The 26400-nt window shown below is 39.9% G+C and overlaps 1 long non-coding RNA gene across 16 annotated transcripts in view; it reads right to left on the bottom strand.

The window, feature by feature from the left end:
• The window catches only part of LOC110405685, a 382975-nt gene that overhangs the window by 253555 nt on the left and 103020 nt on the right, over positions 1-26400 (bottom strand). For all 16 annotated transcript variants that reach the window (XR_002443065.1, XR_002443056.1, XR_002443060.1 and 13 more), the window contains exon 3: positions 5348-5436. This is a non-coding gene — a long non-coding RNA (uncharacterized LOC110405685). The remainder of the gene's footprint in view (positions 1-5347; positions 5437-26400) is intronic.

Below are 26400 nucleotides of genomic sequence, written 5' to 3' on the forward strand. Positions count from 1 at the left end.
CTGCAGCACTCATTTCTATCCAGGAAAGTGACTTCTGTCATTCTAAGAAGTATAGCAACTATCAGCTATCCCAATTTTGCATCATCCTTCTGTCACTACACAGATAGTGGTCCCACTGGATGTGGAAATTCCTGGCGATTGTTAAGCTTCATTCATAAGCCGCAAGTACATCAAGGGAAGCACCACTTTAGTTGACTGGAGGATTCCGAAGTCATGGTCTCACCCTGTTTATATTTAAGCTGTCTTATGTTCTGCACTTTGTTTTTCATCTCACTTTTCATCTCAAAATTAGCCGTGCTAAAATTAATGAGTATCTTGAATGGAATCACAGGGGTATTTCAGTTTGAATTCTGGTCTTTCAAATTGCTCTGAAGAATCCCACATCATACTATGAGAGAATGTATATATCCTGTAGTAGCAGTGATTTTTTTTTTATTTTTTTTAATTTTAACCATGGAATACAGAATACTCAGCAGCTCACTTGAGCAAACACATAGATGTACGCACATGTGACGTTGCGGTCTAGAAAAACATTCAAAGCACAGCTTCACAGTATTTGAAAACAGCCTGTTGCCCCCCTCCCAAAAGCTTCATTTTTACTTTTAATAGAGATGCAGAAGGTATTTAGTGACTCTTGATTTACACCTGAATGGTAGGACTTGTGCCTAAGTCAATACTGCAATATAAAAACTTAAATGCAAATATATGGATAACCTGAATAAGAGAAGCAATAAACTAGATTTTACAAAAGGAAGTGCAAACATTTTCTCTTTCTTTAAACGAATGACAGCTAGGAAAGCCTATTTAAAAATAACTCTTCTAAACACCAGATCCCTTTCCTTGGGGATGTCCTGAACCTTCTGACTTCAGGTATGTATGCACACCTACTTATATGTATGTACATTAATCTGCTACAGACATACGCTACAGATTATACACACAGGCAGAATATCTTCATTTACTCAGCCTCATGACTTTAGCAGATTTGTTCCGAGCTCTGAAAACAACACCATACTTGCTGCCTGCTTCTCAGCCATCAAAGATTAATTAAATTCCTTTTTTGAGCAGAGAGAACAACTTCATTTTGGGCATGAAATAGTAAATAGCTTTGAGCCATTTCCAAATCCATCTACATAATGTGCTAATATGCAAAGAAATTTATTCCAATTTCCTGAATCAATGATAGTGAGAAAAGCTAATACTTCTGCAAAGAGTTACGGTGCTTTCATAATGGGTGTTGTTACCAAATAATTTGTTTGGCAGACCATCCCATACACTTTAAAGAAGAATAAATTTAGTTCTTGAAATAAATAGATTGTTTCCCATTCTCAGGGGAAGGCTGTTCATTTTTCTTTCCCTTTATACCACATAATTCTTTTAAAAATATTCTTTTTTTTTTTTTCCTGTCAAATACTGTCCTCTTTTACCCTCCAGTCAGTGGGCTCTACCTTATGGCTTCTCATCATAATCTCATTCAATAAATTTCTGATGTTGAAATTGAAATTTGAAGTTCATGAGAAGCATGCATTCCTCATTAGAATGAATCACCTTCCTCGAGAAAAATCTTGCAAGCAGGTGCCTCAGAAGACAAGCCTAATTGCACTTATTTTTTTTTGTAAATGCCTTTCATTTCAATTAGATCATTCTATTTGATCAACAGTTTTGCTCTCCAGTACCACATTACTTACACAAAACTGCAACAATGCAACTTGGAATCTACAGGCCACTCGTACATCACCTGAAACTCTGAACGTATGGTGTGACAGAGGCAATACATCACACCATGGTACCATTCGACATCTGCTTCCTCACACCCCTTGGTACGGGCAGGAATGTGAGTTAGGCATTATCCCAGCAGAACCTCCTAGAGAGGGAATTTGTTTAGCAACTATTTTGCTTTTACAGTAGCAAATAATGGGTTTAATCCTTCCAATTTCTATAAAGAGCTTTAGGTTTTCACGAATTAGACATCAGCAGTTGTTTTGTGTCTATTTAGAACAGTTCTCACCTTGCCCAGGTATTTAACTCAAGCAGAAAGGCAGAAAACCTCCACACGCGATGTTCAGTCCTGGACTCCCACACACAGGTCTCATCCCTGCTTCCAGCACCTCAGTACATTCTCATCCCTTATTACCATTCCCACTCCAAAGCAACAGGAGATACAGCTGTGCAGCTAGCAAAGGTTTGGCCAGGGGTCTGTTTTCCTTGATAAGCAATATTTTAACTTTCTACTTCTTCCACAGTTCTCTACCACTAATCCCCTTCAGGTGATAACCTCACCTGAATGTACACACATGTATTTGTGTGCATTGAAAACCTGAGATGTTTTATTTCAGAAGTGTCTTAAATTAGCACAACACTTCAACAGCTCTAAGCATAAGGAGAAAACTGGGAATAACCACCCTCAGATTTGGTTAAATGGTTCATAATGCCTACAGCTGGGGTGTTATTTGAGTAGCCTTTTACTCCATTCCACAGCAGTTATAACTATTTAGGGTTTTAGTTATCATTTTCTTTCAGAGATTTATTTCACTATAGGCCCAATTTGACTGATTACCTGTCTATCAGGAGACTTGAAATCAGCCATTATTATCTTCCATTTCAGTGATCAATTAAAAGAAAAAGAAGTCATCAGCAAGGTTCTTCATCAACTACCACACCGTGGACTTCATTAGAGCCCACTTGCTGTTCCCACAAAGGTATTTGAACACATAGAAAAGTGTTCTTCCTGTGTCTCATGTTCAAAACCTTCATCTTCAGCTCAGGGGTTATTTTGACTCTTGTTTCTCTTCATCCATTCCCTCAATCTCAGTCTCCACCAATAGAATTAACAAGTAAATTCTTATAGGACTGACTTTCTACAAGGAAAATACAAATGTATATAAAGGGAATATATTTATATACTCAAATAAGAAAGGCTAAAAATAAAGATAGCATACATATGTCCTACCATGCAGTGAAACTGCTTCTGAAAAGTTCCTCACAATAGCAGGCAAAGTATCATTGGGAATACCAATAGTCATATACAAGAAAAAAGGCTGCCTCACCCAGCTGGTGATGAGGGCCTCCAGCTGTGGAACACTCCTTCTAAGGAGGTACCCTTTATCCAGGAGATGTTCTCCTTTTGGAGGCTAGCCCTTAAATGAGCCCAGGAGGAGGGGTGGACCCAAGGTGGGTCAAGGTGGGAAGCACATGCAAATTGTTTGCACCTGTGCTTCCTGGGCCAGCCATACCCCTTCACCTGGTGCTCAATCACCAGTTCAGGCCATGACCTATCAGTTCCCCTACAGCATACTATGACTAGCTGGTTTTGTTCTATTGGTCTCACAGTTTCTAAATATAAGCCAATGGATCTGTCTGATAACAGAAGTGTATTCCAGGATGGGAATATTAATATACCGGGGGGAAAACAACACAGCTGTAATAAAAAACACTTTTCACCTTGACAATTGACAGAAAAGATATATTTAAAAATCATTATGTGTGTTTTGATTCCATGTCATACTGCAGGATAGTCAGTACTTTATTTCTTCAGATAACATCTGCTATTGCAAGCTTCCAGTTACATGGGGTTTTTTGTGCACTTCTTATATTGCTCTTGATTAATTAGAATAAAACAGAGAAATAATGTCATTGTGTGTCTCATTCCTGTAAACAGTCTATAAACAAAAGACTGAAGGACTTTATAAAAATGTAAATGAGTAAAGCATGCCCAGTTATCTGGGTTTCCATATGAGAGAAGATATGTTTACTGATCCCTTGGGCTAGCAGAAAAAAAATCACACTGGTATTTCAAGCAGTACTTGTTTTGAGATGGAGGAGCTAGATCTTTCGTTCTAAAAATGTAATACCATCAGTAATCTGCAGATGTTCAGTATCTCGTAGGATAGAAGCACAGGCACAAAGCAGTCAGAAAAACATACTTACCTAATCTACAGAGAAGATAGTACTCAACACAAAGGGCTTTTTGGAGGATGCAGACTGAATGGAAAGCAAAGGCTTATTTAAGATTAAAGCAGAGGTGTCATCCAAAGTTTACAGGCCTGTAAAACACACAGCCTCTTCCTCCCCAGTCTCGTTTTCCTGGATTTTGCCTTTTTACAAAATGCCCTCAAAAAAACATTTTTTCTCCCAATTCTTTTTTTCCCACTCAGTCTATGCTCCAAAATAGGAACTGAACTGCTTGACACTTATCTTTCTAGCAGTCTCTTAGAGATATATTTATGTATATATTCCCACTGACTTAAATTACTTTAATTTTGTAATGTATCATTGCTGTGGCTGAGTCACACTGATACAACAAATCCACCCTTCAGAGGTGCAAGGAAGCATCCTTAGATAGCTACCCTAATCTGCTTCAGGTATAACGAGCATCCTGATACATGGGTACTTCTGTAGTTTCAGCACAGCAAACTCTCAGATACCAGTGGAATGAAATTCAAGAAGCAGTAAAGATATGGATAAGAAGTTTTTTCTCTAGGTTCCATTGTTACTTAGCTTTCTGTTTGTCTCCCATGTCCTTCAGCACTCTGCAACCTTTGGCATTGTGACACTGGAGTTTTACAGATACAGGAAAAATCGGAAACTATTACAAGCCTTCCACATGCTCTTAAAAGCTAAAAAAAAAAACTTCAAGAGGATGCCTGGCACATGAAACTGACTGAACAGGATGCCCAAACAACTGATCTTTCAAAACAAATTTCATATGCTTCAGCTGTTCCAGCTCTCCTCCTCCCCACTTAGCCAGTCCCTGCCAGCTCCCAACTGCACAATGCGGATGGAGTCAGAGTATTCTGGGGTCAGGCTGCTGTCATGAAACAGCAGCACTGGGAAGGCATTAACTCCCCGGCACAGCTTTTCAAGCAGATATTTGGAGAAGCTAGATCTTGTCAATGACTGTACCACACTTTAATGGAGTAAACCAAATAATGTTTGTATTCAATTTCTACCACAGAGATTAAGGTTTGGAATTAACTTTGTTCCCTAAAGCTCAGGTCCATTATAGTAGTTGGTGCCAAAGTGATGTTGGAGTAATCAAGTGTGGAAGGGTCAAAATCATAACTGGAAACCCTTATCCCCAAATCCAAAACTTTAAATGAGAGAGTGAGTGTGTGAGCAAGTGTGTGTTTGGTTTTCAGTTATTATTTTTATATTTCAGTTTTCTGCTACGAAAACATGCCATTTACAAAAATAGTTTTTTTCAAGATTTTATCTTCAAATTTGTTCTAAGAACTGAAAGGCGTCACCAGCAGTTTGTTGGGTTGTTCTATTATTGCAGGCTTCAGTGTGCTTGCTACCATCTCTATGGCCCCAGATAGCTGAACAGGAACTTAACAGAGCAACATACCAGTGTGCATGGCAAGAATCACCTTCAGTTCTCCAATGGATGCATACTTCTGGAAGTCAGAAATCTTGCCAGGAAGAGAGTTTTCCTTTCTGCAAACAAACAAACAAACAAACAAATAAATAAAGTAGTTCTCTCTCATTCTCCTCAGTATTCAAAGCAAGGAAAATTGGACTTGAAATTGCCCATTTCAGTCTATGGTTACAAAATAGTTTACCTAGGGCTACGTCTTCATGGTGTTGTAACTGGTTTAACCAATATCACAGAAAAGTAGTCCATATTCTAGAGGAGGTGGGAAAGGATTGGATGAGGAAAATCAAACGTGAATAACCCTTTGTCCTTTACAGTACCTACTCCCAACCAGCCTGTTTTTAAATGAGTGAATTCTATTCATATTTGCAGGAACAAATAAGAACCAAAGGTACTTCTCAAGTAGCAGTGATTCAACACAGGAGCAGACGTCAAATCTGCCTATCAGACTTGGTTGTTAAACTCTGTGGCTACTACACAGGCTGACAGGTGCTATTTCGAGATCAAAATCTCACTAGGTTCAGTATGTCCAGTCTATACCATCCCTGAACAACCACCTTGTACAGGTGCAGGGACAAACCTCTCCTGTGAATAACAAGGGAGCTACACACATATCTCTGAAGACTTCTGTAACACCCACATCAGCCTACACTGGAAATTGGAAGTGGATTAGATGCCTCACAAGTTATGATGAAATTCAGCACCTGGATAGAAAAATATTCAAGGTTGAAGTGCTTTTGTATTCCAGTCTGAGAAAGCCTGGGCCCTTTTTCAATCTGATCCTTTATAATCCACTACAAAACACTGTAACTTTATGCTGAGTAAGGCTGACTTTGCTCTATCCCATTAATATCCAGTCTATCCTATTAATATCAATTTGAGTAAACATGACTGAGAACATTTCCATATACTTTTCAAGCCTGGAGTTGCAAATAATTCCCATTTGTTCAGAACAGGCAAAAATTACAAGTCTTTCCAGACACAAGGTAAATGATGCATTTGGTAGACACAGACTGATACTAAAAATCAAATGTTTCTGATCAAAGCAGGTATGGGAGAATTTATTTTCTGAATGTCTAGATTTACTGGTTGCAAAAGTAAAGTATATTCACTGATAATGCATTTTTATATTAGTACTTAGCATTGCTACTGGATCACAATTAATGCAAAATTTAATTACTGTTATCATGTTGTCACAAGAGTCTCCTGGCATTTTATTCTTCTTAGGCAAACTTCTAAAAGCAACTTATTTAAATAGAAGACGGTAACATATCGCAAGATCTGTGCATCTTATTAATCTGGCTGACAATTTTGCATTTTGAATACTGGCTATAAAGAATGGATGCAAACAGGAATTATTCAGTAATTCTATGGAGAGCATCAAAGCAAGTAAAAAACCAGCCGTACAAGAAGGCATAGATGATACCATAGAGTAATAGAATGGCTTGGGTTGGAAAGGATCTCAAAGATCATCTAGTTCCAACCCCCCTTGCCATGGGCAGGGCTGCCCCCACCACATCAGGCTGCCTAGGGCCCATCCAACCTGGCCTTGAACGCCTCCAGGGCTGGGGCATCCACAGCTTCTCTGGGGAGCCTGTGCCAGCACCTCACCATGCTCATAATTCCCCCCCACAACATCTAACCTAAGTCACCCCTCTTTTAGTTTAAAGCCATTTTGCCTCGTCCTATCACCATCAGAGTGATTAAAAAGTCAGTCTCCTTGCTCCTTATAAGCTCATGTACTGGAAGGTCGCAATGAGGTCTCCCTGGAGCCTTCTCTTCTCCAGGCTGCCTCAGCCTCTCTTCAAAGCAAAGGAATGGGTTAGGTTGGAAGGGCCCTCAAAGGCTATCTAGAGCCAACTGATGACGGCAATTTTGCTGTGAACAGTCTCAAGATAATTCACAGATAAAACCGCTGGTGGACTGGCAGATGTGGTCACTTCAAAAAGCAGCAGCTTGAAGCAGCTGGAGCTGGTAGCTCCTTTGGGGTAGTTCTACAAAAAGCAATCTGGCACCAGCCACAGAGCGCTCTAAATAAATATTGCTAGGAGAGTTTGCAGTGGAATTGCCAGGTCACAGCCTGAACCAGTACGTGAGCACCTGAGTGCCTGGAGCAGGGGAGCCCCGATCCGTCCTCCCTCTCCCTCCCCTCAGTGGTACTTCCGGCTGCACTTCCGGAACGCGTATGCACTCAGAGCCTGGCCGGTTTGCCCCCAATCCTTTTCCAGCATGCCAGAGTTCAAACCGGAGGAGGCTGCATTCCTCAGCTCACCCTTTTTTCCAAACTGTTGCTGGGAGGCATGTTTTAATTCCTCTTTCTTTGATATCTTGTTCTATAGCACCTGTATCTCAAATAAAGGCTCTGTCATCGCCTTTGTTTGCTTTACAGAGTTTCTTCGAAAATGATGTGTTTCAAATACATACCCACTTTACTAAACATTAACTATCTGTGCAAATCCAAGTGCGCCCACAGAATTAGAGCAAAATAGCAGATCAACGCCCTTCCTTAAAATCATAGAATCACAGAATCCTTAGTGTTCGAAGGGACCTCTGAGGGCCATCTAGTCCAACTCCCCTGCAATGCACAGGGACACTGCAGCTCCATCAGGCTGCCCAGGGCCTGACCCAGCCTTGCCCTGAAAGTCTCCAGGGACAGGGCAACAACCACATCTCTGGGCAACCTGTTCCAGTGCCTCACCACCCTCCATATACCCAACCTAAACCTACCCTCTTTCAGCTTGAGGCCGTTTCCCCTTCTTCTGTCACCACAGACCCTGCTAAAGAGTCTGTCCCCTTCTTTCCCGTAGCTCCCCTTTAGATACTGACAGGCCGCCCTCAGGTCACCTCGCAGCCTTCTCTTCTCCAGGCTGAACGGCTCCAGCTCTCTCAGCCTGTCCTCATAGGAGAGGTGTTCCATTCCATGGATCATTTTTGTGGTCCTTCCCAGGATGCACTCCAACAGCTCCGTGTCTCTCCTGTACTGAGCACTCCCCATCTGGACGCATTGCTCCAGGTGAGGTCTCACCAGTGCAGAGCAGAGGGGCAGGATCACCTCTCTTGCCCTGCTGGCCATGCTGCTTTGGATGCAGCCCAGGATACGGTTGGCTTTCTGGGCTGCAAGGGCACATTGCTGGCTCGTGCCCAGCTTCCCATCCACAATTACCCCCAGGTCTTTTTTGGCAGGGCTGCACTCAATCCTTTCATCTGCCAGCTTGTATTGGCAGTGGGGGTTGCCTTGACCCAGGTGCAAGATCTTGCATTTGGATTTGTGAACCTCATGAGGTTCAGCTGGGCCCACTGCTCAGCCTGTCTAGGTCTCTTAGGATGGCATCCCATCCCTCTGCTGTATCACCACACCCTGCAGTCTGGTGTCAAATTGTAATCTAGAACAGAATTATATGCAAGCCTTGCAGACTCAATTCCACTTTGACTGGACTTATAAAATGTTTAAACATCCTGTGTTATCTATTAGTGGATTTTTACAATGGCATCTCATGACATTATTATGGAAAAATAATATCTTCAAGCAAATACATACATAACTGTAATTTGATAAGCACAAATATTTGTGCAATATTCTTGTTCAAACATTTTGTGAAATCTGAAATCTCTTTAGGAAAAGTCAATCAGACTGTAACAGAACAAGCTTTGTCCCTCTATCTCTTGTTTTGAAGTAATACTCTAAATATATTGTGGATTATATTTTTACTCATACCATATTTATTGTTTCAGGAATGTAAGGTGATAAATAATTGCATCATTATCAAGAGAAAATAACAGGGAAAATAGGCAAAAGAGCATCTCATTTTATCTGAAAAAGGTTTGTCTAAAACCTACAGCAACACTAAGCAAGAGGAATAAACTATATTCTCATAGATATGTTTTCCTTTGTGCAGAGGCCACTTTATCAATTATTTTTGTAGCAAGAATTCAAAGAACTCAGACCTTTTACTAATGAAAAGAAAATGTCTAGAGAAATACTGTAATAAGAATGTGTGCTAAGCTGGTGTCATTAGGATGAATATACAACCAAGTTCAAGAAGAATTTTCTTGTATTTACAACACAGAGTATTGTAGTCTTGTACTCTAGAAGAATATCCTTATACTTACAACACAGTAAGAATATAACCAAACAAGCACTAAAAGCCAGTGTTAACAGAGTGAGGGGAAGGGGGGAAGGATGATCTTAACAGAAAACCTAGAATAAAGAAATCAACAAGATGCCTTCTTTTGACAGCACTTAGAAATACATCAATATTTCTCAATTCAATCCATACAAACATCGAGGCAGAGACAGATGTCTAAGTGTGCAATGAAATGAAAGGCCCTTTATTGGGGTACAAAGAAACTGGTTTTCAGAGCACCAATTTGAGAAGACAGAGTCATTTTCAAAAAAAGTTTATCAAACAACCTTTCCCACCAAAGTTGCCAACAAATACACACATTAAATAAATAGGCTCGTCTTGGGTACAGCCAGGATGCCAGTCCACTCATCACCTAAGGAAAAAGTGAACAAGCATATTGTTTTCTTGTGTTTACTTTGTGCATGTGATATCACAGTGCTTAAACTGCAGATGCTTTCCATGTAGCCTGTTGGGTTTTTTGTTTCTATTTTTTACTTTACGACCTTACTTTTCTTCAGCATTCCACAATCAGGAAAGCAGGGCTCCAACATGCAAACACTCTGCAAGACCGAGTGAAATGAAATCCCTTTCTGATAAAAAAAAAGTTCCTGGTCTAAACAAAAAAGATGGGAGCTGGAAGAAAAACCATCACCAGAAGGCTAGGAACTAGGAAACATTTAGCCACGCTATTGATTAGCTTCATGGCTCTATTTTGATTTAACTTACTATTGCAGTTTTCCTATGAGTTTAGCATTTCTAATTTGATTTGTTAGTGATTACACAGAAATAACCCTTTTGCTCAAAATTCACAAAAAGCCAATGGCACAACTCAAAATTTTGAATTCCTATCAAAAGAGAAAATAAAGATTCTTGACTCCAAACAGAGAGGTCTGGTATTTTCATACCTATTAGGAAAAAAAAGCATCTCTTCGTACTCACCTGCACATATAATTCCCAATCTCAGCAGTGTTTGTAGGGTTTGTCTGCTGCTGTGCTCTGGTGACCAGGACTGTGAAGACAAGAATCTTCTTTGCAGTTCTTCAGAATTTTGCGGAATCCAGTGTTCCTCCGGGGAGGAACACAGTGTTCCTTCATACAAAATCCCTTCTGTACCCAGCTAGCTACCTTGGCCAGTGTGGTCTCACAGGCCAACAGTTCTCACCTCCATTAAATCAGAGAGAATTCGTGCACTGAAACTGGCATTTCATCCGCAGTTAACAGTGCAACGCGTCTCCTTTGGCTTTGCTGTTTTGTAATTGCAGGAATAGACCTGCACCTGGGAGTCCATGTGGCAGGTAGCTCTAGCAGGGCCCACTGCCCTGCACAGCAGATGAACGCTCACGAGCAGGGCTAACAGCACCTTCCAATTCACAAGAAATAAACTTTTTACTTCAAAGGAACTGAACCTAAGAGGCACGCTGTGACTACATATCCAAAAATTCACATTACTCTTAGATCCATTTCAAAGCTACAGCTCTTCCCTTTATTCACTAAAACTCAAAAACTTTTAAAATGAAACTCCTAGCAAACTGCAGTTAAGTTCCACACACTTCCTATAGGTTATAATTACTCTGTGAACATAAAATACACACAAGAATTATTATGTATACATACATAATGCATTTCCAAATGTCTTAAAAACTCACTGTATTCAAATACCTACCAAAAGCCGTGTATGGGGACAAAACATGGCTAGGTTACCTGCCAACTCCCACACCTCCTGCTTTACACTTAGCTAGTTTCATTCACTCCCTTTGTGCACACAAAGCAACAACATTTGATTAGTCTTTCCACATTCCCCATCTAACAGTAAGATCTAATCCTAAAAAGATTGTGTTATTAGAGCCTGGCATTTGCTGTGATTGCACTCCTCACAACGGAAGATGCAATCAGAGAAAGAATTTATGTCCTGTAATTCAATGAATGAATGTGCTTCTCCAGTAATTTCTTTAGTAATTACTTGTGCAAAGTATGTGTTTCTGTAATTGAAATTCTACAGTGTACAATCATTTATTAAAATAGATTATTTATTATGGCATTTTCCATCTTCATTTCATTACTTTCCTTCAATACAATGCTTTCATATTCACATTTTTAATTCATTTTATTGGTCTGGAGATGCTGAAAGTTGCAGTGTAACTTATAAGCATTCAAACAGAAAAGCGTGTTATGAAGTGGGAACAAGACGGGAGAGGACAAAGCAAGGCACTGATGAGGAGATGCATTTCTCCAGAAATTCCATTGCTCACTTTCAGCAAAGCAGCCGGTAAGTAAAACAGTAAAATATTCTCTAACATTCCCCTAGTTTATGTAGTCATTCAACTGTAAAGAACACGGTAATGACCTTAATTAGCATTCCTACCCTCTAACAAGTATTCCTGAGGGGGCAGTAAAAAGAAACACAATATCTTCAGGGAAAAGCTGTAAAGGAAATCCTGAAGCACCCATTTGTTCATTTATTTCCTCGCCAGAAAGTACTGAAGACATCTTTATTAGTCATAAAAACGCTTCTCCTGAGCAAATAATTTAGTTAGGTATCAAAGACCTTTTAAAACTGTTTGTCCAAATGGAGCTGGAGAGGGAGACAAGAGATTAGACTACTAATCAGTCTCTCGGTAGAAAAACTAAATTTTATAAGTCAATGTATTAGGGTATGCATCAACCTGAAATTAAATGCGGAAATTGATGCAAGTTCTCATCAGGCAGAATACAATCAAACTTTTAACAGCAGCCACGGTGATGACTGCCTGAGTGTGCAGACCACTACACTCCCCCTGCTGCAGGGCCTGCAGCAAACTAGGCAAGAACAACTCCAGCAAGCAATGCAATGGGAAGCAAGGGGTGGTGGCTACTGGGGGAGAGAAATCAGGGGAAGAGACAAAAGGAAGACAGAAAATAGCTAACAAGTCATTTACTGCCGCAAGGGGAAAAAAAAAAAGCCAAAACCATTCAGAGGAGAGAGGTGATACCTCCCAGAGCCTTGTGGAAATGCTGCTGGGTGCGATGGGCTGAGCCTCACAGTGGCAAAGCACTCACTCAGAGGTTTGCTCATCTCTCTGCAGTAGGATGGAGGAGAGAATCAGAGTGCTAAAGCAAGAAAACTCACAGGTCTAGACAATGACAGCGTAAGAAGTGAAAAAAAAAGCTATGCCAAAGCAATTGGTCACTCACCACCTCCCACCAGCTCACCGACGCCCAGCCAGACACTCTGAGCAATGGCTCCCTTGGAAAGACCAAACCCTCCACACTTACTGATGAGCGTGATGTTACACGGCTTTGATCATCCTTTCAGCCAATTCAGATGAGCTGTCCCATGCACGTACCCTCCCCATGTCTTGCCACCTCCCAGTATACTTGCTGTGAGGGCAGAATGAGAAACAAAGAAAGCTCTGACACAGTTTAATCAATGATCGGCATCAATGAAAATATTGATGGGTTACCAACACAGCTCCAGTCATAAATCCACAGCACAGCACCCTACTTCCCGTGGCCAGGCCCAGCACAGCAGCATCCTGCACTCATCTTGCAGGGCTCCTGCACTCCCCCTGCCTTCCTCCAGCCTGAGAAAGGCTGCCAAAGAGCCTGGAGAAGGAGAGTTTGATTTTACTCAGAGTAGACAACTGAGTTTTGGAATGAGTAATGCTGTGCTTGTAAAATGGAAAGAGTATCTTCAAGGTTATGTTTTCTGCTGTTTCAGCAGTTGTAGGTCATCTGAAAAGACTGCTAAAAGCAGCTGAAATGAGAGAGCATTGCTAGGTTTTAGTACAAAGTTCCTGTGACTTAGGGCTGTAACTTTGATACATAAAGTATTTAACAGACTCCATCTATCATGCCTGCATAACAGTTTGAAGACATCTTTTACGTAGCACTTTATCACAAATATTTCAGACTTAAGAAAATAAAGACGTATAATTTTATGAAGAGCTTTCCTATTTTCAGTTTTATATCCCATTGTATCAAATCCTGGCAACTGTGAAAAAGGCTTAGCTAAAGAATGCTACCTACTACGCAGAAAGGAAACCTTCCTCACTTTCAATTGTAAATGACTTTTATAATTGCAAGTGAGTATCTCATTTTTCCTCTGACATGACCTGCTCTGTGAAAATCAATATTTCATTATAAAGCTGTAAGGTGAAGCAATTCTGGATCAGAATGCACAGTGAGTCTCTCCTCCTTGCCTGTCTCTAATGATACAAATGCAGTGAAGCTTCGGTCAGTGGGAGTTTTGCCCATCAACTTAAAGTTATTTAATAGCACTGTGCATTTCATTCAGAGGAGACATAAATTTAAATAATCCAAACTACCTATAATGAAGATATCTTGTTCTGCGAGCTTGTGTCAAAATTATGTGAACTGCTTTTTCTCAGTCACAGCTGGAATAACTTACTGCACAGATACTTCCATAGCAAACACTGCCCTAAGCGGCAACTTCTTCATCTGAAACAAGACTTCACTGGCAAGGCGTTCTAAAGAACAAGAACCAATGGCAAATGTCCTGTGTATTTTGTTCCTTTTCAAGGAATTTTAAACTTGATATTATCTCCTTAGGAGTGAGTTGAATATATGGCAATAGAAGCCAGAACTTTTTAGTCCCTTTTCTTAATATTTTACAACCACAATGAATTCAACGTATTGAAATAAATTAGCTCTTAAAGTTTAGAAACTTAAGATCAGGGAATGCAGGCTCATTTCTAAGCGAAATTAATCATGGCACTAAATGCAGTTATGCTGTGGATCGAGAGACAAATTGAAAGATATCCAAGTCTGTGCTAATAGAATCCAGGTGTACCTTCTGGTCCCTTGTCTGCATGTGTTTCTATTTGTTCTGTGTTCATAAGGTAAAATACTGAGAACAACAGGCACCTGAAGTGATGGCAAAAGCACCTATGCTGAGACCATGGGTAAATATCAATAAAAACTATTTTACTTCAGCAGATAATATTATCCAAATGCTACAACATGCATCTGATAACCGTTGAGATGATCCACTTAATTTTATCTGCTTACCCTGTTGTCCATAGAGTCCTTACAAGTACTTTTAGAAAAGCAATAACAAAAAGAAAAAAAGCTCAGAGAAGACACACAGGGAATACACAATTTTTGTTTACAATGAAATTTCCAAGAGTCTTTTAACAGGTGTTGGGTCTTCATTCTGCATACAGGACCTGGATAGGCTGGAGAAGTGGGCCCACGAGAACCTAATGAGATTCAGCAAGGCCAAGTGCAAGGTGCTGCACCTGGGCTGGGGCAATCCCAGGTATTTATACAGACTGGGGGAAGAACTCCTTGAGAGCAGCCCTGCAGAGAAGGACTTGGGGTCCTGGTGGATGAGAAGCTGGATGTGAGGCTGCAGTGTTGTCTTGCAGCTCGGAAGGCCAACTCTATTCTGGGCTGCATTAAGAGAGGAGTGGGCAGCAGGGAGGGGGAGGCGGTGGTCCCCCTCTACTCGGCTCTTGTGAGGCCCCATCTGCAGCACTGTGTCCAGGCCTGGGGCACCCAGCACAAGAAAGACGTGGAGCTCTTGGAACCAGTTCAGAGGAGGCCACCAAGATGATCAGAGGCTGGAGCACCTCTCCTTTGAGGAAAGGATGAGGGAACTGGGCTTGTTTAGATTGGAGAAGAGAAGGCGCCGGGGAGCCTCATTGTGGCCTTCCAATATTTAAAGGGAGGGTATAAACAGGAGGGGTAACAATTGTTTACAAGGGTGGATAGTGATAGGACAAGGGAAATGGTCTTAAACTAAGACAGAGGAGATTTAGGTTGGCTATTAGAAGGAAGTTTTTCACTCAGAGGGTGGTGACGCACTGGAACAGGTTGCCCAAGGAGGTTGTGGATGCCCCGTCCCTGGAGGCATTCAAGGCCAGGCTGGACGTGGCTCTGGGCAGCCTGGTCTAGTGGATGGCAACCCTGCACGCAGCAGGGAATTGAAACTCGATGATCTTTGAGGTCCTTTTCAACCCAGGCCATTCTATGATTCTATGACCAAACACAACGTAGGGTAACATACGAAAACAACCCTGCATACCATATATTTTTCCATGGAACAAGATGCACAGGAAGTAGGCTTCTTTAATCACTTCTGAATGTCAAGAGCCACCTCCATTTTCTGCCCTTCAGTAATTTCAATGAGGCAGCTCATGTCTGAAAGAGTATGGGGAAGTACTAGGAATACATTTGCTCTCTTGTGCAGATGTTCACCTAGAACTATTCCAGGTCCACACCTCTCTTACTCTGTAGATAGGATACTTAATTGCAGAATTAGTATTTTTAGCATGCCCCCTTTCACCTTGGGAAGTAACGATGTATAATTAATCCAGGAAATTCAGTTATTACGGGATACATACTCTAAATAGCTTTAGATTAAATCATGATCTAAAGAGAAAACCTCATGAAAATATTTTTTGCTTCAACAAAATCCATAACACCCTTCCTGTCAGTCAAAAGGTGCTATATATAAAAGCTGAAAGACAATATTAGACAACTGGGTGTTCTGATCCTTCTTTGTATGGATCGCAGCTATATAAAAGATACATGTATACCTAGCTTTTCTGCCACAATAACCAAAGGGCATTGAAGCACTAATGCGTTTAGTTAATGTGATTAAGCAAGTACTAACAGTTCACAGAGCAGTCTGTACATATTGTTACCCTTAGCAGTTGGGTCCAACCAACCATTATGAAACCAACAGCTTCCTTTTGATTGTTCATTGGTTCATTTCTCAAATTCATATTCAAAAAAGAAACAATTAGTATCTATCATTTATTGGGAATTCCTGAGAATATCTGAGATGTTTTTAAACTTTCTTTCAAATGCCTATTTTCTTAACCTCAAGTTAATATAGCATGTGGAAACAGAAGGGGAATTTAATTTAAAACATAGCAGCTTCAGCTTTTCTGAAAACCATTCTAGCTTTTTTTTATGGAAGGTTTTTCTGCTGCTGAATTGTTTCCCCACTGCATGGAACAGGAAGAGAATCTGGACCAAGCAGATGGTTGGTTCTACAGTTGGTTTGAGTTCATCTGACAAAAGCCAGCATCGTGATGGACTGACTACATGATTGCTGCTTGCCTACAAGCATGTCTAGACTTGATCTTAAGGGTCTTTTCCAATCTATTGATTCTCTGATTCTATGATCTAATTTGAAGACTTGTTTTGAATTCTTTTGTTAATTTGGTCTTCAGGAAGACTTAAGGAACACAAAGAAAACTGAAATAGAAGGTTTAAGTAAATCAGCTAGTTACCCAGACAGAAAATAAGTGAAAATCAATCCAGATGAAGATAGGTAGATCTCCTAAAAAGCGTAAATATCCTGCAATTTACTCTTCCAAGCTCTGCCAGATCTCTCTTGAAATTTCAGATCAGGTCCAAATTATCTAACATCCCACTTCTCCTTCCAAGCACACTGGATCTGTTCTACACCATAAACTGCTCTGTGATACTTTGTGGTCTCTTCTGTACTCCATTTGGAACAAGAAACCTTTTACCGCATAACAAGGAATCAAAGAAGATGACCCTCTCCATTAATAGTAAAAAATGAAATGCTCTTTTTAGAAAACAATCTAAGCCTGTCTAAATTTAATTCTCTTCATTTCAGTGTAGAGCTTCTGCCTCTGCTGTAAAGTTCCTTCCTGAATGAACTCTCACTGTATCTTTTAAAAGTCAACGCACACAGTTACTTTCCTTTTCTCAGAGCTTCCTACACAGATTTTTCAAAAAGAACTAGAAGTTTTAAAAAATCACAGATTCAAACGAGGGAATGATGGTGGTTGGAAAACCTTAATTTTTGAAAGTTGACTGATTTATGAAGTAGCACATGGCGATGTGCAGAAATACACAGTTATTTACAGAAACATCACCTGGTACTAGCTACCTACTTTTGCAAGCTCGAGTCTAGTTATCTTGTGGTACCAAGGAATATTTCCTCCGGTTGGATAACCGAGTGTCAAGATCTCAGCATGCATATGGTTGGATCCTTCTCAGTGAGAAGACATGTCACTGGCACCAGTGCAATCAGGATCACTGCAAGTCTGGGACTTGGAGGCAAAGAATGATACTGCATTTCTTCTAAGCAGTATTTGCAAAAGGCTGTCACTTCTGTTTCACTGGTGGTTGTGTGCTCTTAGCTGTTGGATAGCTGACTGGAAAGTACTTTGTTCTTTCATATACAAATTGTGTACACTGACAATGAGAAGCAAACATGTTGCAACTCTTGCACCACATTGCTCTCTGATTTGTTATATCCTTCATGTAAAATAAGGCTTTCTGACTGAAAACATGGATTGTAAGGAAGTTATCTGTGTCTGTATCAAAAGATAGCATCCAACTGTGGATTAAAACTAAGGTTTCAGAGAAAATTAATAATGCAAGAAGAGTCTATTTCCTCCCTCTGGTGCTATAAAAATAATGTAGAAATGTATCAGTGTTTGCAGTCTATTGTTAAAGTGAGATTAGTGTTTCTGCTAGCCAAAGTGTAAACTGCCAGTTATCGGGAACATGTTTATCTCCAGCTGAAGCATTCGGGATGATGTGTATGTCCAGAGCTATAACAGCACGAGGACAGGCAATCAGTTGTGACAACCCAGAAGGCTTTACAATTTAATCTAATTTCAATCACCTTCATCTTTTTAGAAAAGCAGAGAAATGAACTGGAGTGGCACCATATTATTAAACAACACAGCCATTTAAATCAGCACATTTCAAGGTCCTCAAACAGCCTGAGTCTTTAACCTGTGTAACTGAGAGAAGAATTCACAACATCTGTTATACGGAGAAGAAAATGTACAAATATTCCCAGCTTTGCTTTAGTCTCTGTAGGCTATTTCTGTTTCTATAGCTATTTTAGTTATGAAAGCCTCTACAGCACATAGCTGGATATCCACAGATGCTGGCAACTGAAGGGGAAGGAGAAAGAGGTCAAAACATTATTTTCTTTTCTAACTGAAAGAACTCCTTTCACGTAGATGTTGATGTTGAGTAAAAGGGATGGTTTCGTGTGAATTTCAGGCAAAGTCATACCTGTATTTTCTACTGCTTGTGAATTTAGGAATGAATGTGAACTGTTGCCCAAGTATGTGGGGATAGGTTAGAATGAAAATCAGCAGTCTCCAGTGGCCATCTATAACATGCCGTATTAAAAATTGAATCCAGACTTCTGTTCCAAATACTACATAATTTAAGTATCTGGCTCTATCTATTGTACAGAAAACTAAGAAACTCTTCTAGTAATATTTAACAACTGATTATCAAGAACTACCAAAAAAACCCAAAAATGGTTGTCAAAGACTATTTATCCCTTTTGCAACTTAAACAATAATTCCAGGTCTGAACCCATCCCAGTTTCAGATCACCCACTAGTACTTCACTTCTCGCCTACATCCAGAACACATGTGCCGGCAGTTCTTCTAACCAGGATTTTGCTATGTCTTGTGTTTCAACACTTTTACAATCAAGTATCAATTATTTAAATGTCAAAAATATTTGACAATTACTTTACAAAATACTACATTCAAGAAACTTTTGTTAAGTGGAATATTCCCCTCTTTTTGTTTCACGGAAACCTGAAGGTAAAAGAGCCCTAAAACAGACGCTGAGGAGCAGCATGTACTCTCCGCTAACTTCCAGCAGAATTAATGCCAATTCTTCATTCTGTGTGCCATCTCCATGAATAACTTATCAGGCTTCATAACTATGCAAATCTATTACATCTCATTAGATTATTTTGAGAACACTATTAATAATAGAAGGTATCATAAAAAATAAATAGAAATAAAATTTATTAGATACTGGTTACAAATTTGGATGCAGAGTCCAGTGGGATGTATTTTCTGCTTGGTACCTAAATTCCCATTGATGCTAACAATATTTAATACTAAGAGTTCTGAGCAAGTATGAAAGAAAAAACAGGTAAACTTGAGTAGATTTCAGTACTTTTTAAGACTCTGGCAAAAGTAAAAGCAGAAATGGGTAGCTGACCACTTTCAGTTGGTATTTCTTCCCTGTCTAGACAATAATTTTGCATCCCTGTCTTTCTACATTAAATTTCTGGTGAAATATTCTTTCACCAGAATGCACTGTGTTGAACAAAATGTTATGTTATGTTTTGTTTTTACATTGATAGAGGTTAAAAACTGCAAAACTGAAGTGAGGTAAGAACTAGACATTTCAATAACAAAATTTACATTCTTGTAGTTTCAGTTTTGGATGGCAAAGGTTCTCTCTAATAGTCCTAATGCGACCTTTTTGATCAAGGCTTTTAAAAAAAGCACTTCAAGCACAGCTACATCAGCTATCCCTTTTATAGACACAGGAATTATATTTATGATGAGTTAAGAATCATTTGAAATGATGTAGGGACATATTTCTACTTATAAATCAATGTACAACTGTTACTCCATCTGGGTATTCCAGACAAACAATAATGAACAGGAACACAGGAGAAGATTATAAGCATAATTTAGTTAAGATGGCAACGTCCTGACAGAGTTTTTGCTTCTTTTAAATGAAGACAACATTTCACCTTATTATTATTGTTGCATCTTTGTTTAATACAATCTCTTCTGCTTAAGGAAGTGACTGTATTTCCAGAGTAAATTATACTGGCGATCAGTGGAAAACAACTTAAAGCCACATCAGAATGAAATATTTTGCATACCAGTCTAACTCCTCAGAAATTCCAAGCACTACAGCTTTCTATTAATCATCCGGCACGTTTCATCCTCTCAGAAGAAATCAGAAAGCTCCTCAGAAACTACATTTTAGCTAAGCATAATTCATATTTTACAGAAAAATTAAAGCAGCTTTCTGTTATGCTAATGTTAAGCAGCTTCTCAAATATGAAATATTAACAATTTCAAAATGAAAAAGCAACCCACACCAAATGCATGTTGGTGTGACAGCTGCCAACATGGATAAATGAGCCAACTCGCTCCAAAACGCCGTAAGGAGCTTTGTGTACAGTTTATGCACAACGGGTTCAGGTTCTGCTGCACAATTCCGTGCTCAGATCTTCAGTGAACCATTTGTTACCCTCCAAAATCCCAGCAAAGAAACACCCCACTCCGCATGACCTGCAGAGGTTGCTCTCTTCCTCCCTGCTGGCTAGAGGTAGTAATTTGTTGTTCTGCATGCCATGGCATGACAAGGTGGCAGCGGTACCTAGGGCACCCGTCACATTCAGAGAGTCTTCTTACAGATTTTTGTATGGTTTTGACAAAATCTTACAGGAAACAGTGTTCCATATATACAACCCCATCAGATAATTCAAAATAGAAGTTATTCTCTACTGAATTCTACAACAATGTAAATTACATACTTCTTGGATGATTTTTTTTAATCAAAATTACCCTTTGGACCATTTTCATTTCAGTCTTCTTTCTAATGAATTCACTTCATATCTAATAAAAAATGTATGTTTGCTTGCTTTATAAGGGAAAAACACAGATCTCCTGACTTTGTTTTTTTCATTGCAAAGACTGAGCCGAGAAAACTTTCATGAGTGACTCAGTGAAATTTAAGACTATCAGAACAACACCCCAACTAAACACATTTATATTTGTTCTGCAGTCTGCAATGTCACATTGTCACAACTTCATTCACCACTGGCTCTAGATAAAAGAATACCACGTCCAGTATATTTTAGCCAGTATTTATGAAGAGCTATGTTCAAAAGCCATGACACTCAGGAAATCTGTAGGGATGATTATATTTAGATGGTCACTCAGGGAGTATTTCTCTGAAAAAAATAGCATCACTAGATTGTTCAACCCTCAGGTTCTTCTCTGAATTGCAAAGAATAATATATATTTAACAAGTATCGGTTGTATGTTTCTAACTGGAAAAGTTCTCTATTAAAAGCAATTGCTTCACATTTCTGCCTAGGTCTGGAATTAAAGGCCGATGTTCATTCAGTTTTACCTCAGCTTCTCCAAACATAACATCAAGTCTGAAAACATCCAAGTTAACACCGCAGTAATGGATAACATGGAATAAGTCTTGTTGAGATGCATTCTTCATTTACAAACAATATAATATTCACATACCAAGAACAGGATGGGGTTTAGTACAACCTAACCTGAAGCCTCTTAGAAGAGCACATAGCAGATTTTTGTCTCATCCACTGAATAGTCCACCCCTCAAATCCGTATCTCTCCAGTTTAGAGATAAGGATGTGGTGGGGGACCATGTCAAAGGCCTTGCACAAATCCAGGTAGATGACATCAGTAGCTTTCCCTTTGTCCACCTGTCCCTTTGTCTGCTGTCTCAGATCACCTGCTCATCCCTCACGTGCCTTAACATGTCTTCTAGGAGGATCTGTTCCATGATCTTCCCAGGCACAGAGGTGAGGCTCACCGGCCTGTAGTTCCCTGGGTCCTCCTTCCTCCCTTTCTTGTAAGTGGGAGTGACATTTCCTTTTTTCCAGTCCCTGGGAACTTCACCCGACAGCCACAGCTTTTCCAGCTCCTTTAGGGCCCCGGGATGCATGTCATCCAGCCCCATAGACTTGTATGCATTCACTCTCATGAGGCGGTCTCAGACTTGCTCTGCCCTTACAGGGGGGGGGGATTTACTCCCGCCGTTCACACCTAGAGACCCAGGGAAGAGAGCTTCAGGGACATGAGAAATACAAGAAAAGAATCCTGGAGGCCAGTGAAGACCGAGGCAAAGAACTCATTGAGTACCTCAGCCTCCTCTGTACTTGTCATAGCCAGTTCTTCTTGCTCATTTACCAAAGGAGGCACGCTCTCTTTGGCCTGCCTCTTCTGGCCAATATACCTATAGAATCCTTCCTGTTGTTTTTAATGTCCCTCACCAAGTTCAGTTCCATCTGTGCCTTGGTTTTCCTAATCCCCACCCTGCAAGTCCAGACAGCATCCCTGTATTCTCCCCTGGTGACACACCCTCATTTCCACAGCTGGTAAATCCCTTCTTTTCCCTCAGCCTTACCAGCAGGTCCTTGCCAAGCCATGCCGCTTCCCTGCCTCCCCTGCCCGCTTTCGTATTCTGAGGGATGGAGAGCTGTTGTGCTCTCAGAAAGGCATCCTTAAAGAGTAGCCAGCTTTGCTCCACTCCTTTGTCTTTAAGGACAGCTTCCCAGGAGATCTCGTCCAACAATTCCTTGAACAGCCTGAAGGTTGCTCTCCCAAAGTTCAGGGTCCTGACCCCACTCTTTGCCAGGCCCATGTTCCTTGAGATCACAAACTCAACCAGGGCATGGTCACTGCAGCCCAGGCTGCCTCCAATCTTAACACCTAATCCTAGTGGAAATTCTTCTTCACATGTAATTTTAGAAATAAAATCAGCAATCCTCTGCTTATCATCATTTACTCACTGTTTCACTATGGCTCTAACATGTTTGATGGCATTGTTTTGGGGTTTTTTTCGCTAATGCTTTTAAAACATAAATAATTTGCTAGTTCTGCTTTACACTCGGCAGTATAAAAATCACACTAAATCACAGTAAAGCAATAAAACACATTTTGATGTCAACTACCCATCTGGAGGCCCCTTTTTACTTCTATTTTTTTCTAGAAAAATTGTACACTGAGGCATACTGCTGAAAACTCTCTGGCTTCCTCTCAGTGAAGTTTCCACTGCCTTTTATTCAACCCACTGATTTTCCCAGTGCTCTTTCTTCCATGCCTGATTTTAAAGGACACAGTGTGATTTGGAGCAGCTCAGAAACTGGTCTTGTGACTAAATCAGAGGAAATAGTATAACTATCAGGATTTCTCATCTTGTTTTCTGTTTGAAAAGTGCCTGTCACAGATTGAATAAGCAAGACTGAATGGATCTTATAATTGTTTTCTATTACAGAATGCTGATCTAAAGAAGTCTTCAGCACACCAAGTAAGACACACAGCTTGCCTGAGCTGAAAGCTAGGAAGTCCAGTGTCCAGATGGACGCCTCATCTTCAACTCCACCCGACAATGTACAGTGTCCAAATAGTGCATCAACAAGAATATACTTTCTAATCAATCTCACTATCCAATCAGAATTCCCATCCATATTATTTTCTCATTATTTCAACATTACTTCGCATTTTGTTGAAGTCTCTGAGGCTGAGTATGCCCTCAAAACTTCTCAACTTTAGTTTCACATCCTCAGTTAAGAATACCACTGGGATGAGACCACACCAAGACATTTAATTTAGTATTTAAAATATTCCATTGTTTAAGGTGGCCCATTTTTCTTCTCTGATTCAAGCATTGCTACAAAAATGGATTGCCTTCAAATAATGGCCATGCTTTCCTCTCATCAGCACAGCCTAGACGGAGAAAAATTGATTCATACCTGTGGCTCTTGGAACATCCACTCCCATGGACTTTCCATTCGGGGAAAACCCAGCCTTAAAGGAGCTTGTTTGCTTGGGAACTGTGCATGTGAAGCTGATTTACCTATTACAAGAGATATTACTGCAGTAAGCTTAACATGGTAGTCATGAAAATCCCATATTACAAGGATGAGACAGTGCAAATATTGAGATGGGTAACTTTTGTACTTCTAAGACCAATAGAGCAACATCAGCTTTTCATGACAAACTGTGGCAAAAAAAGAAGAAATCTCATAGCTATGAATGCAAGCTGAAAGCACACTGCACATGAATATCCATTGTTTTACCAAGATATCCTAACTAGATCTCTCACAAGAGAACAGTGGAAAAACTTTTATGTAGCACCTGACTTAATTTATTGCTGATATTTTAAACCCTAATGCATTTCTACATGTAAGCATAGATGGTCCACAGACTATTTGATAAACCTTCTCCCCATACCCCTAAGAACTGTTTATGCTCTACTCATCCACATATCCAGAATAAAGTTCAAGAGGTTCACATGTGCGCTGGGATGCCAGGGAGGAGAGAAAGCTACCAGGAAGTTAACAGGAATATCTGCAAGAAGAGAGCAAGCCATTTCTGTACTTACAGGAATAATCCTAAACGCCTATCACTGTTAGAAAGGCAGTTATAACTGTTAATATTATCCTAATAACTGGTGGCTGCAGTTCTGGGAAGGAGTGACAGGATGTTGTTCCATGATTGCTGATGGCACTGGGCAGCATAAAGTTAACAGCTCACTGGGGCTGAAATACACACATCTACCAAGCAGTGCTAAAGCTTATAACAAGGGTAGGAAGAAGGAAAAAGTTCACATCTTCTTAAGACTAATAATTCATTCCAGTGAATTCGTGTCCAGTTCATGAGGTTGAGTTAGACTAAGTTAGACTGGAGGTCACAAGGCAAACTTTTGCTGAAAGCTTTTTCTTACTGTTAATTTCCCAAAAGGACAGGCTGCTAGCTTGCAGGTTACTAATGCGGGTGTTTGGTAGCACTTGTATACACCTCTAATCAAATAAGTATCCTTTTCTCTCTTACATTGCTTTGTTTCCAAGAGACAAATATAATATCTCTTTTCTGACAAGTGCAAATTATCTTCACAATTCCAAGAACAGATCCAGCTGGATACTCAGAACAGTGGAACCGGTTTGGCAGTAGTAAAAATGTACGTGTGAACCAAGAAAGCCACCAAAATCAGAGAGTAATCATCTGTTTAAATTGTGAAAAAATATTCTCTCTTAATTCATTGTTATCAAGATCAAAACAGAACAAAGCTTTGGAGAAGAAAAGAAAGCTCTAAAAGATTTTCCCCGAAAAAAAGAACCACTTGACAATCCCAATCAAGTACTGTCATCTCATTTGCATATTTGCACAAGAGGACATGAATATGTAACTGCAGGAGCTTTTGGAAAAAAAGCACTAAATAATAAACCACATGTCTTTAGCACGTTTACTGCCCTTTATATTGTTTTATTTGTTAAGAAAGCATGCTCACTATTTCAGGTCATAGCAAATATCTGCAACGTTATTCATTAAAATGGGATACAGGAATAAACATCCTTTAAGGACACTAGGTTCCAAAGCACGATTTAGTTGCTTATGTTTTTAAAAATACATATTCGAGCTACTTTAGATTCAGTTTAATTTTTAAACAGTGCTATCTTCTTACATACTCAAATATAAGATCCTGTGTGAGACTAGGGTAAAAGCAAAGCAAACTGTCATCAAACAGAATACCAGATGTTCAGGAAAATAGGAATCATGGAGTGGCAGGAGGAGGAACAAGAGGCAACAGTTGGCAATGATCTTCCTCCTTTCTCATTATCCTCCATTTGCTTTCCATTTAAAGTAGCAATTATTCAGCATAATTGGCTGTCCTTTACCTTACTACTTCTTCAGAGATAGCGAGTATCACAATAGCAATGCACTGATTTGCATCAACTGAGAGTTATCTTTCAGCCAGCCATCAAAAGAAAAAGCTATTTCTGTTTAGAGAGCTGTTATAGAGCAGCACAAGAGTGAAATGAGTCACTGTCTCTAGCAGGCAACATCACAGTAAACATCTTCAACGTGAAGAGAGAGGATTCAAGCACAATGAACCAATACTGCTCTGTTCAACTATCTTTCTTCTGTTACTTTTCACAGGAGCATTGATCTTGACAAATCACATATGTGGCCTAGCACCAGCTGAAAAATTGAACGTGATTATTCCCTGCTTTGAAAGAACTAGAGCAACCTTATACCAAATGAGGCTGAATGTAATTGTTTCTAAACTGTCATCATCATACCTCCTTACATTTTCCTAATGCAGTGAAAAAAAAGCCAATGTTTCTTTTTCATCATAGGGAAAAGAGCTTTATTCACGCATTATTGAAATGTACCAATCCGCCTGGTGCACACATGGATGACCCTGGTAATCCCGAGGCGCTGTGTTCCAAATTCAATCTGTTCATAATTTAATTAGCAGTATTTAAAATATATCACATCTGATGCAAAACTAAGAATGCTGTCATTTTGTTGCTGTCACAAAAGAGTGGTCATTTTTCCTCCCACTCTCTTCTCTTGATAA

The sequence above is a fragment of the Numida meleagris genome, chromosome 13 (assembly GCF_002078875.1).
Source record: "Numida meleagris isolate 19003 breed g44 Domestic line chromosome 13, NumMel1.0, whole genome shotgun sequence".
Lineage (NCBI taxonomy): Eukaryota > Metazoa > Chordata > Aves > Galliformes > Numididae > Numida > Numida meleagris.